Below are 10,847 nucleotides of genomic sequence, written 5' to 3'. Positions count from 1 at the left end.
AATAGTAAGTGTGCGTCATCATTTGTATTAGGCTCAAACTTAATTTTGAGCCTCACTGCTACACTAGGATATGGAGTAATTTCTTAATAGTAAGTGTGCATCATCATTTGTACTAGACGTTGGCATGAAATAAAGGATAAATAGAATAGAAATATTCACTTTAATAGAAAAATGTTAAAAGTGAATCCAAAAAAGCCAATGTATTAATCAAAAGACAAATAATTATTTCAACAAATCCACACTTTGAACAAAACCTTTGCTAATATTAGTTGTTGATAAGGTCCTTTCAATGATTCGTTGTACATTCATAATAAGCACTATCAATGCACTTTTCTACCTTTATTTGGTTGAGAGCTTGATGGGCTAGGAGCATGGAAAGCCTTGTTGACATCTGTATCCCCAATCTTCTCAACGGCCATAGCAACCCCAACATTTGTAGCTTCCATGGCTTTTGCAGAATCCAATATATCATCACCATTCCCACCTTCATCATCATTTTCATGCCTTCCAATATCTTCAAAATTGTCTTCGGCATCCTCATTGAATAGAGCATCATTCCCTTGGTCCTCTTCATTCCTTTGCCCTGCATCTTCAAAGTCTATAGCATCCCCAACTTCTTTATCATCATCTGTGTCATTTTTGTTGTCAATATCATCACCTTCCTCTTCATCCTCTGTACTTGGTGGGTCATCAATGTGAAGATTTTGAAGGTTCTCTTTTTCTGCATCATCTAGTGTTTGCTTTTTTGTGCCGCCACTTGCACCACACCACTCTTGCAAGGACGGGTGACCATCTAAAAGAGCAGAGCACTTTGATTCTAATGCCATCGCTTCCAAATCATCTTTGCATAAAGCAATACATCATCTCTTCTTTAGCAAGCTCTCCTCTAGCACAACTCCACCACAATATATCTCTACAACATAGCTCTGTTCAGGACAAAACCCTGTGATGAGACCATCAATAAAGCCTTTGTCGATGAATTCTCTATTTTGGCCACTAGATCCTGAGATGAATACCTTTTTTGTGAGAACCTTATCAATGGCCTCAAACTTGTCAACCTTGCTGATGAAAAGAATAACAGTTGCAATCTCAACTGTTCCAGATGTCCAGGCATCATCTTTTTGTGTGTGGATCACACCAAATTCATAGTGCACTTTGTTGACTGGCTAGAAATCCCTTCGATAAGCATTCCAATGGTGATGAAATCAACAAAACACACAAGAATATATTCATATTGTGAGTTTAGTGTGTTCAAATCAAGTGCCAACTTGGAGAAAAATTCTAACGAAAGCTGCTCCTTTGTACCATGTAGGTCCATGATTGCCAACTGAAATGGTACATGCTCTTCACTACAGAAGGCTATAATCTTTGTCATATCAAAACCCACCCCCCTAATTTTCCAAGGAATAGACTCTTGTTGAGATACAATACCCATAGATGCTCTATATAGGTGATTCAGTAAAGTTACTACACTTTTTGAAAGTGAAGGATTTTTTTTTGAAGGATTGAGAGCATCCCTAACAAAGGACTGGCTGTAGCTCCTCAATTGATTATACTCATACTCCCCTAGCTTATATGTCTCACACACCTATTCCCAAGTCATCTTTTCCCTTGTCAGATCAAAATAGAAGGCGGTTATTGCATCTTTGAGAACTCGATCTGTTTTTAGCTTCCCTTCCAAGCCATCTCCTCCATATCCATTCTTTGATGGGTTTGCTTTCCCTTTTTAAGCAATATTCTCTTGTCAAGAAGTGATGTTTGAATGTCCAAAACTTCACTCTTCTGAAGGCCTAAAATGCACCTAAACAACGTTGGGCCTAGTTGGACTGTTCCTGGTGCCTGCTGAATTTGCCCACTCTTCAAAGTTGGAAGTCTGGGATTTTGATCAAGACCTTTAGTTTGAGTTTCGCCCTTTGTATTTGGTAGCAAGCCTTTTGCATAAAGCCTCATGATCTTAACCCAGTTCTGCCATACATCATCATCACATAGAAGCAAGTGTAAATCATTTTTGACAAAGTTCTTATGTAATGTGTGCTCCGTGGTCTCCACAAAGGCCTGCAAAGTTGCAAAGTAAGAAGTTAGCCCCCTCACTATAGATATCACAAAATATTAGGAGGAATTATCCATCTATGGGTTTTCAATCATTTGGAGCTTATGCTCAAACTTGAGTTTGAGCCTCACTTGCAGTGCTAAACTAGTATATAATCGTGATGCTCGATCTTAGGTTTGAGCATCACCTCCGTATGCAAATCTAGCACTTGCAAGTGAGGCTCCAACTTAAGTTCGAGCCATAATTAGATATGCAAGTGCTACACCATCACAGAGAGGTGAGGCTTGAAGTTCAATTTCAAACCAAACTATTAAGTTTATGTAGTTTGAGAAGAAGCCTTACATGCATCTTTCTTATGCTACTGCTATACTTAAAACTATAGATCTATGAAGAAGTAAAGAAGAAGTAATCTAGGTCTATGATTTACCAAGATATAGAAAAGAATCAAAAGAGTACCTTCCAAGACTCGTCCATCTTGGGTTGATTGACACCAGGCAAAGGTTTACTAGGACGACCGTTTGCATGCCATTGCGCTCGAGCTTGTAGAAGTTGATCGAGGAATGGCTCCTTTTGCATTGACTTTGCAACAGATAAATTCGCATCCTTGGAAATGTCACGAGAAATCTTGGGCGGGCAATTTACAATTATCTTACATCTCGTGAACCTGAATTGCTGATGCAGTGGAGGGGTCACTTTAGCCATATTTAGAGCTTGCAAGCTTTTTGCAGCACTAATGGAGTGTTGACCAGAGATAATCCAATATTCAACTTTATGAATATCTTCTTTTGCGAGTTTATCAAGGGGTTGTTTTGTAGCACGATTACAGGGCATCAAAATTGCAAGTATCTCCTCTTGCTTTGGGTCCTCAATAAAGTCTTGGGTCAAAATACGAACCCAATCCTTATTTAACCTTCTATACACATAGTTTGAAGGAGCAGGATAACATTTCATCACATCAATGCTGAAGACCTCATTTAGACCAAAGGGATAATATCCCTTCTTTATTTCTAATGAGATAATTGCTTTGCTGCCCTTGTTTAGAGTCTCAACCTCCATTAGCTCGTCATCGGACGCATCTATCTCCTTTGAACCACTTGCTGGTTTTGTCCTTTGCCTCTTTAAAGAGATTTCTTGAACCTTTGTAGAGTGCTTTGTCTTTCTCTTCTTTGCAAGTGCTTGCTCCTCTTCTTGCACCTGAGAGCCTACCATGTCTTTAGCTGCTATTGTGCTTACATCAAGGACTTTTATTTTGTCACCCTCCTTTTTATGTTTTGAAGAAGTTGCACCAGCATTTGTAGATGCTTCAAGTGCACTCTTCACTATGGCCCTGCCTTTTTTCTCCACAATTTTCCTAACTTGAGTGGTTGTTGTCTCCTTTTCAGGTATGGACTTTTTTCGTGAATCCAAAGCCTTCTTTGCATGCCTCACTGCTTTCACCAGGTCCTCCACATTATCCACCCCTGAGTCTTCTTGATTGGAAAAGTCAATGATCTTCAATCCTAACTTTACAATACAATTGTCCTTTCCTAGTTTACTGCCAGTCATGTCTGCTGGGTGAAAAGTTTCCAATGATAAGCAAAACTTATTTGCTTTTGTAGTTTCTCCTTCTGGCAATACAGTGCATGTGAAGCATGGATTTGCTCTTGCATCCACATCATCCTTAGCGCCTACCACAATCCCCATATCTCCATATGATGTATCACCTTGAGACAAAAACAAATGGAGGACTCCTTTGAAGTTTGCACTATAGCATCGTAGCTATCCACAAACCATTTTACTCCTTCTTTGTTACTCAATTCGAAGGTTTTATCCACCTTAATTCTAGGAGTGACACTTTTAGCTTGAGTTGTTGTTTCGAGAGCATCCAGAGTAAAGATTGGTGCACCATGTGGTTGCGAGGTAGCGGGCGCTCTGCTAGCTTCCATTCCTGTGAAGCAAAAAAAAAAGTTTCAAAACCTTAGAAAAAAATGGATTTAAATGCTACATATCAAATCAAAACCTATCAAACTTAAAAAACTTAATGCATGCTACAAAAAGTTATCTTGAATAGCAAGAGCCTCACTTGCATTTACTTAATCTATATAGAAGCTCGACTTGGAGCCTAGATCCAAGTTGTGCACTCATATGCTAGGGGTACGCTAGCATAGAGAGACAAGGCTCAAACTCAAGTTTGAGCCTTAAGGCGAAGTTCCATGTATGGGAGACTTGAACTTAAGTTGGAGTCTTAAGAGGCCAGAGTACACTAGCATGGAGAACAAAGGCTCAATCTGAAGTTCGAGCCTTAAGGCCAGTGTACACTAGCATCGAGAGCCAAGGCTCCAACTCTAGTTCGAGCCTTAAGGCCAGTGTACACTAGCATCGAGAGCCAAGGCTCCAACTCTAGTTCGAGCCTTAAGGCCGGTGTACACTAGCATGGAGAACAAAGGCTCCAACTCAACAAGTTCGAGCCTTAAGGCCGGTGTACACTAGCATGGAGAACAAAGGCTCCAACTCAACAAGTTCGAGCCTTAAGGCGGAGGTGCACTAGCATGGAGAGCAAAGGCTCAAACTTAAGTTCAAGCCTTAAGGGGCCGGGGTGCATTAGCATGGAGAGCAAAGGCTCAATCTGAAGTTCGAGCCTTAAGGGACCGGGATGCACTAGCATGGAGAGCAAAGGCTCAAACTGGAGTTCGAGCCTTAAGGGACCAGGATGCACTAGCATGGAGAGCAAAGGCTCAATCTGAGGTTCGAGCCTTAAGGAGCCGGGGTGCACTAGCATGGAGATCAAAGGCTCAATCTGAAGTTCGAGTCTTAAGGGACCGGGATGCACTAGCATGGAGAGCAAAGGCTCAAACTAGAGTTCGAGCCTTAAGGGACCGGGATGCACTAGCATGGAGAGCAAAGGCTCAATCTGAAGTTCGAGCCTTAAGAGGCACTAGCATGGAGAGCAAAGGCTCAAACTCAAGTTCGAGCCTTAAAGCCAGAGTACACTAGCATGGAGAACAAAGGCTCAATCTGAAGTTCGAGCCTTAAGGGGCCGGGGTGCACTAGCATGGAGAGCAAAGGCTCAAACTCAAGTTCAAGCCTTAAAGCCAGAGTACACTAGCATGGAGAACAAAGGCTCAATCTGAAGTTCGAGGCTTAAGGCCAGTGTACACTAGCATCGAGAGCCAAGGCTCCAACTCAAGTTCGAGCCTTAAGGCCCGTGTACACTAGCATCGAGAGCCAAGGCTCCAACTCAAGTTCGAGCCTTAAGATCGATGTACACTAGCATGGAGAACAAAGGCTCAACCTCAAGTTCGAGCCTTAAGGGGCCAGGGTGCACTAGCATGGAGAGCAAAGGCTCAATCTGAAGTTTGAGCCTTAAAGGACCGGGATGCACTAGCATGGAGAGTAAAGGCTCAAACTCAAGTTCAATCCTTGAGGCCAGAGTACACTAGCATGGAGAGCAAAGGCTCAATCTGAAGTTCGAGTCTTAAGGCCGGTAGCATCGAGAGCCAAGGCTCCAACTCAAGTTCGAGCCTTAAGATCGGTGTACACTCGCATGGAGAACAAAGGCTCCAACTCAAGTTCGAGCCTTAAGGCCGGTGTACACTAGCATGGAGAACGAAGGCTCAATCTAAAGTTCGAGCCTTAAGGCCGAGATGCACTAGCATGGAGAGCAAAGGCTCAAACTTAAGTAGGGGCCGGGGTGCACTAGCATGGAGAGCAAAGGCTCAATCTGAAGATCGAGCCTTAAGGGACCGGGATGCACTAGCATGGAGAGCAAAGGCTCAATCTGAAGTTCGAGCCTTAAGGGACCGAGATGCACTAGCATGGAGAGCAAAGGCTCAAACTGGAGTTTGAGCCTTAAGGGACCGGGATGCACTAGCATGGAGAGCAAAGACTCAAACTCGAGTTCGATCCTTAAGGAGCCGGGGTGCACTAGCATGGAGATCAAAGGCTCAATCTGAAGTTCAAGCCTTAAGGGACCGGGATGCACTAGCATGGAGAGCAAAGGCTCAAATTGGACTTCGAGCCTTAAGGGTCCGGGATGCACTAGCATGGAGAGCAAAGGCTCAATCTGAAGTTCGAGCCTTAAGGGGCCGGGGTGCACTAGCATGGAGAGCAAAGGCTCAAACTCAAGTTCGAGCCTTAAAGCCAGAGTACACTAGCATGGAGAACAAAGGCTCAATCTGAAGTTTGAGCCTTAAGGCCAGTGTACACTAGCATCGAGAGCCAAGGCTCCAACTCAAGTTCGAGCCTTAAGGCTGGCGAGAGCCAACTCAAGTTCGAGCCTTAAGGCCGGTGTACACTAGCATCGAGAGCCAAGGCTCCAACTCAAGTTCGAGCCTTAAGGCTGGCGAGAGCCAACTCAAGTTCGAGCCTTAAGGCCGGTGTACACTAGCATCGAGAGCCAAGGCTCCAACTCAAGTTTGAGCTTTAAGGCTGGCGAGAGCCAAGGCTCCAACTCAAGTTTGAGCCTATAGGGCGGTGTACACTAGATTGGAGAACAAAGGCTCCAACTCAAGTTCGAGCCTTAAGGCCGGCGGTGTACACTAGCATCGAGAGCCAAGGCTCCAACTCAAGTTCGAGCCTTAAGGTTGGCGAGAGCCAAGGCTCCAACTCAAGTTCGAGCCTTAAGGCCGGTGTACACTAGCATCGAGAGCCAAGGCTCCAACTCAAGTTCGAGCCTTAAGGCTGGCGAGAGCCAAGGCTCCAACTCAAGTTCGAGCCTTAAGGCTGGCGAGAGCCAAGGCTCCAACTCAAGTTCGAGCCTTAAGGCCGGTGTACACTAGCATCGAGAGCCAAGGCTCCAACTCAAGTTCGAGCCTTAAGGCTGGCGAGAGCCAAGGCTCCAACTCAAGTTCGAGCCTTAAGGCCGGTGTACACTAGCATCGAGATCCAAGGCTCCAACTCAAGTTCGAGCCTTAAGGCTGGGGAGAGCCAAGGCTCCAACTCAAGTTCGAGCCTTAAGGCCGATGTACACTAGCATCGAGAGCCAAGACTCCAACTCAAGTTCGAGCCTTAAGGCCGGTGTACACTAGCATCGAGAGCCAAGGCTCCAACTCAAGTTCGAGCCTTAAGGCTGGGGAGAGCCAAGGCTTTAACTCAAGTTCGAGCCTTAAGGCCACTAGCATCGAGAGCCAAGGCTCCAACTCAAGTTCGAGCCTTAAGGCTGGCGAGAGCCAAGGCTCCAACTCAAGTTCGAGCCTTAAGGCCGGTGTACACTAGCATCGAGAGCCAAGGCTCCAAAAGTTCGAGCCTTAAGGCTGGGGAGAGCCAAGGCTCCAACTCAAGTTCGAGCCTTAAGGCTAGCTTGGAGAACAAAGGCTCCAACTCAAGTTCGAGCCTTAAGGCCGTAGATTGGAGAACAAAGGCTCCAACTCAAGTTCGAGCCTTAAGGCCGGCGTACACTAGCATCGAGAGCCAAGGCTCCAACTCAAGTTCGAGCCTTAAGGCCGGTGTACACTAGATTGGAGAACAAAGGCTCCAACTCAAGTTCGAGCCTTAAGGCTGGCGTACACTAGCATCGAGAGCCAAGGCTCCAACTCAAGTTCGAGCCTTAAGGCCGGTGTACACTAGCATCGAGAGCCAAGGCTCCAACTCAAGTTCGAGCCTTAAGGCTGGCGAGAGCTAAGGCTCCAACTCAAGTTCGAGCCTTAAGGCCGGTGATTGGAGAACAAAGGCTCCAACTCAAGTTCGAGCCTTAAGGCTAGCATTAGGACCTTAATGGAAGGCTTCTTGGGCCCTTTTATTTGGCAGTTTAAGGAGTCAAACCTTTTCTCTTAAGAAGAAACGTTTTCTAATTAGAAGCTTCAAAACGGCTACTTTATTCAAATTTGAAATTTGGGAGAAAAATGGAATTTAAAATCTAGCGAACAAAACCATATCATGTAACATATCTATGGAAAGCTCTTGATGCGTAGATCACGGATCTATAATCTCCGCTAAAATCGGAGCTTGTATGTAGAAGTTATGGAGGTCTGAAAATTGTAAAATTGCCTCCCCCCTTTTTGGGGGGAAAAGTGCACCCTTTGACCACTCTTACACCTCTCTTACAAACCCAACATTTCAGTCCACATGGCAACCCCCCATTTGGCTATTCCTTAATCACCTTGATTAGGCTTGGGCAAATTAAAGGGCCCAAGAAGACCCCATTCACTTCCTAATGGTGGGGTACACTAGCATGGAGAGCAAAGGCTCAAACTCAAGTTCGAGCCTTAAGGCCGGTGCACTAGCATGGAGAACAAAGTCTCAATCTAGGTCGAGCATTAACACATAAGTTCTATGTAGGGGAGGCTCGAACTTAAGGTGGAGTCTATATCCAAGTTGTGGAGTCTATCTTGGATCAGTTTTACAGGTTCTTGACATATGTGAAGATACAAAAGAGAGCAGCAAGAGGTGGAAACCATCTACGACGAGCAACGATCGACAAATGACACACTTAGCGTGCAATCAAGTAAGCGTTTATATTAGTGTAGACAATCAATTAAAGAAGGACTTACTTGCTGAAGTCTCCGATGTTGCACAGTGTTGATCTTGACGGATGCTTGAGGTATCCGTGGAGAAGAAACCGCTAGAAACCCAGGGCTGCAGAGATTATTGCTGCGAGAGATCTGCTCCGGGATGCGCTTGAAACGCAAGGCTGGATCTGCTCCAAGGTGCGCTTGAAACGCAGGGTTGCAGAGGGCGCGCTTGAAACGCAGGGCTGCAAAGACACAGGGAGCGGAGAGTATTGCTGCGAGAGTTTTGCTCGAGGGTGCGCAGGTTTTTTGTATGGGTGAAACGCGAGGTCGGCCATTTCTTCTTTCTGCGAGGGAAGGCGAAGGCGGGTGCGCAGGTTTTGTTTGCGAGGTCGGTCGAATCTGTTTTTTGTGAGGGAAGGGGAAGGCGATTTTTTTCTCGAGAGAGAAGGCGAAAAAATTTTAGGGGCGGCGGGGAATTTTGGGGTGCGGGCGGAATGCCGTTGGGGGGAATTTCGAATTCGAATTTGAATTCGATTTTTGAATTTGAATTCGGTGGGCCGTGGGGGGGAACTTTTGAATTTGAATTTGGGGGGCGGCTGGTCGGCGCGCCGCGACGGAGGAGGAGGGGGGGCTGGTGCACGCCGGAGGAAGGGGGGGTTTGGGCGCCGACGGAGGAGGAGGGGGGGCCGGAGGAAGGGGGGGTGTGGGCGCCGACGGAGGAGGAGGGGGGGCTGGTGCGCGCCGGAGGAGGAGGGGGGCTGTGGGCACCGCGACGGAGGAGGAGGGGGGGCTGGTTCTGCTGCGCCGCGACGGAGGAGGAGGGGGGGCTGGTGCGTGCCGGGAGGAAGGGGGGTGTGGGCGCCGACGGAGAGGTGAGGGGGCGGGGCTGCGCCGAGAGAAGGGGGGGTGTCTGCTGGGAGGAGGAGAGAGGGCTGCGCCGGGACCGGGAGAGGAGGACGTTGACGGAGGAGAGAGGCTGCGCCGACGCCGGGAGAGGAGGAGCGCCGGGACGGCCCGGCAGAAAGGTTGGTTTCGGTTTCGGTTTCATTCCCCAAGCCCAAGCCCAAGCCCAAGCCCAAGCCCAAGCCCAGGCCCAGGCCCCAGGTCCCAGGTCTTTTGATAATAGTTACTATCACTTTTGGTTATATACTCATCTTCATCCACACCCCACTTGTTCTATGGGATTAGGCTAGTTTCCCTCTCTATTCCTACTTACTTGTATAATAGACAAGGCTCCAACTCAAGTTCGAGCCTTGAGCTTGAGATTTCTTGTTTTCTTCCCTCTTTCCCCATACACCCAAATATACTTATGAACTATGCGATTATAAATTCAACTAAAATCTATATAATGCACAATGGCTCATTCCCCAAGCCCAAGCCCAAGCCCAGGTCCCAGGTCTTTTGATTATAGTTACTTTCACTTTTGGTTATATACCCATCTTCACCCACACCCCACTTATTCTATTGGATTATCCTAGCTTCCCTCTCTATTCTTACTTACTTGTGTAATAGACAAGGCTCCAACTCAAGTTCGAGCCTTGAACTTGACCTTGAACTTGAGATTTTTTGTTTTCTTTCCTATTTTTCTCATACACCCAAATATACTTATAAACTATGCGATTAAAAATTCAACTAAAATCTATATAATGCACAATGGCTCATTCCCCAAGCCCAAGCCCAAGCCCAGGTCCCAGGTCTTTTGATTATAGTTACTTTCACTTTTGGTTATATACCCATCTTCACCCACACCCCACTTGTTCTATTGGATTATCCTAGCTTCCCTCTCTATTCTTACTTACTTGTGTAATAGACAAGGCTCCAACTCAAGTTTGAGCCTTGAACTTGACCTTGAACTTGAGATTTTTTGTTTTCTTTCCTATTTTTCTCATACACCCAAATATACTTATAAACTATGCGATTAAAAATTCAACTAAAATCTATATAATGCACAATGGCTCATTCCCCAAGCCCAAGCCCAGGCCTAGGTCCCAGGTCTTTTGATTATAGTTACTTTCACTTTTGGTTATATACCCATCTTCACCCACACCCCACTTGTTCTATTGGATTATCCTAGCTTCCCTCTCTATTCCTACTTACTTGTGTAATAGACAAGGCTCCAACTCAAGTTCGAGCCTTGAGCTTGAGATTTCTTGTTTTCTTCCCTATTTTTCCCATACACCCAAATATACTTATGAACTATGCGATTATAAATTCAACTAAAATCTATATAATGCACAATGGCTCAAACTTGAGTTTGAGTCTCACGAAGGAGAAGAGTCTCAAATCCAATGTCCATTTGCTCATTTCCATGTCACATTCTCTTCACTAGCATATCGTTTCTCTCTATTGCTTTCTCTTTGCCTTTGCTG

The sequence above is a fragment of the Cibotium barometz genome, chromosome 23 (genome assembly GCF_041138505.1).
Source record: "Cibotium barometz isolate CiBa-2024 chromosome 23, ASM4113850v1, whole genome shotgun sequence".
Classification (NCBI taxonomy): domain Eukaryota; kingdom Viridiplantae; phylum Streptophyta; class Polypodiopsida; order Cyatheales; family Cibotiaceae; genus Cibotium; species Cibotium barometz.
The sequence above is the reverse complement of the archived record's forward strand: the minus strand, read 5'-3'. Positions refer to the sequence as shown.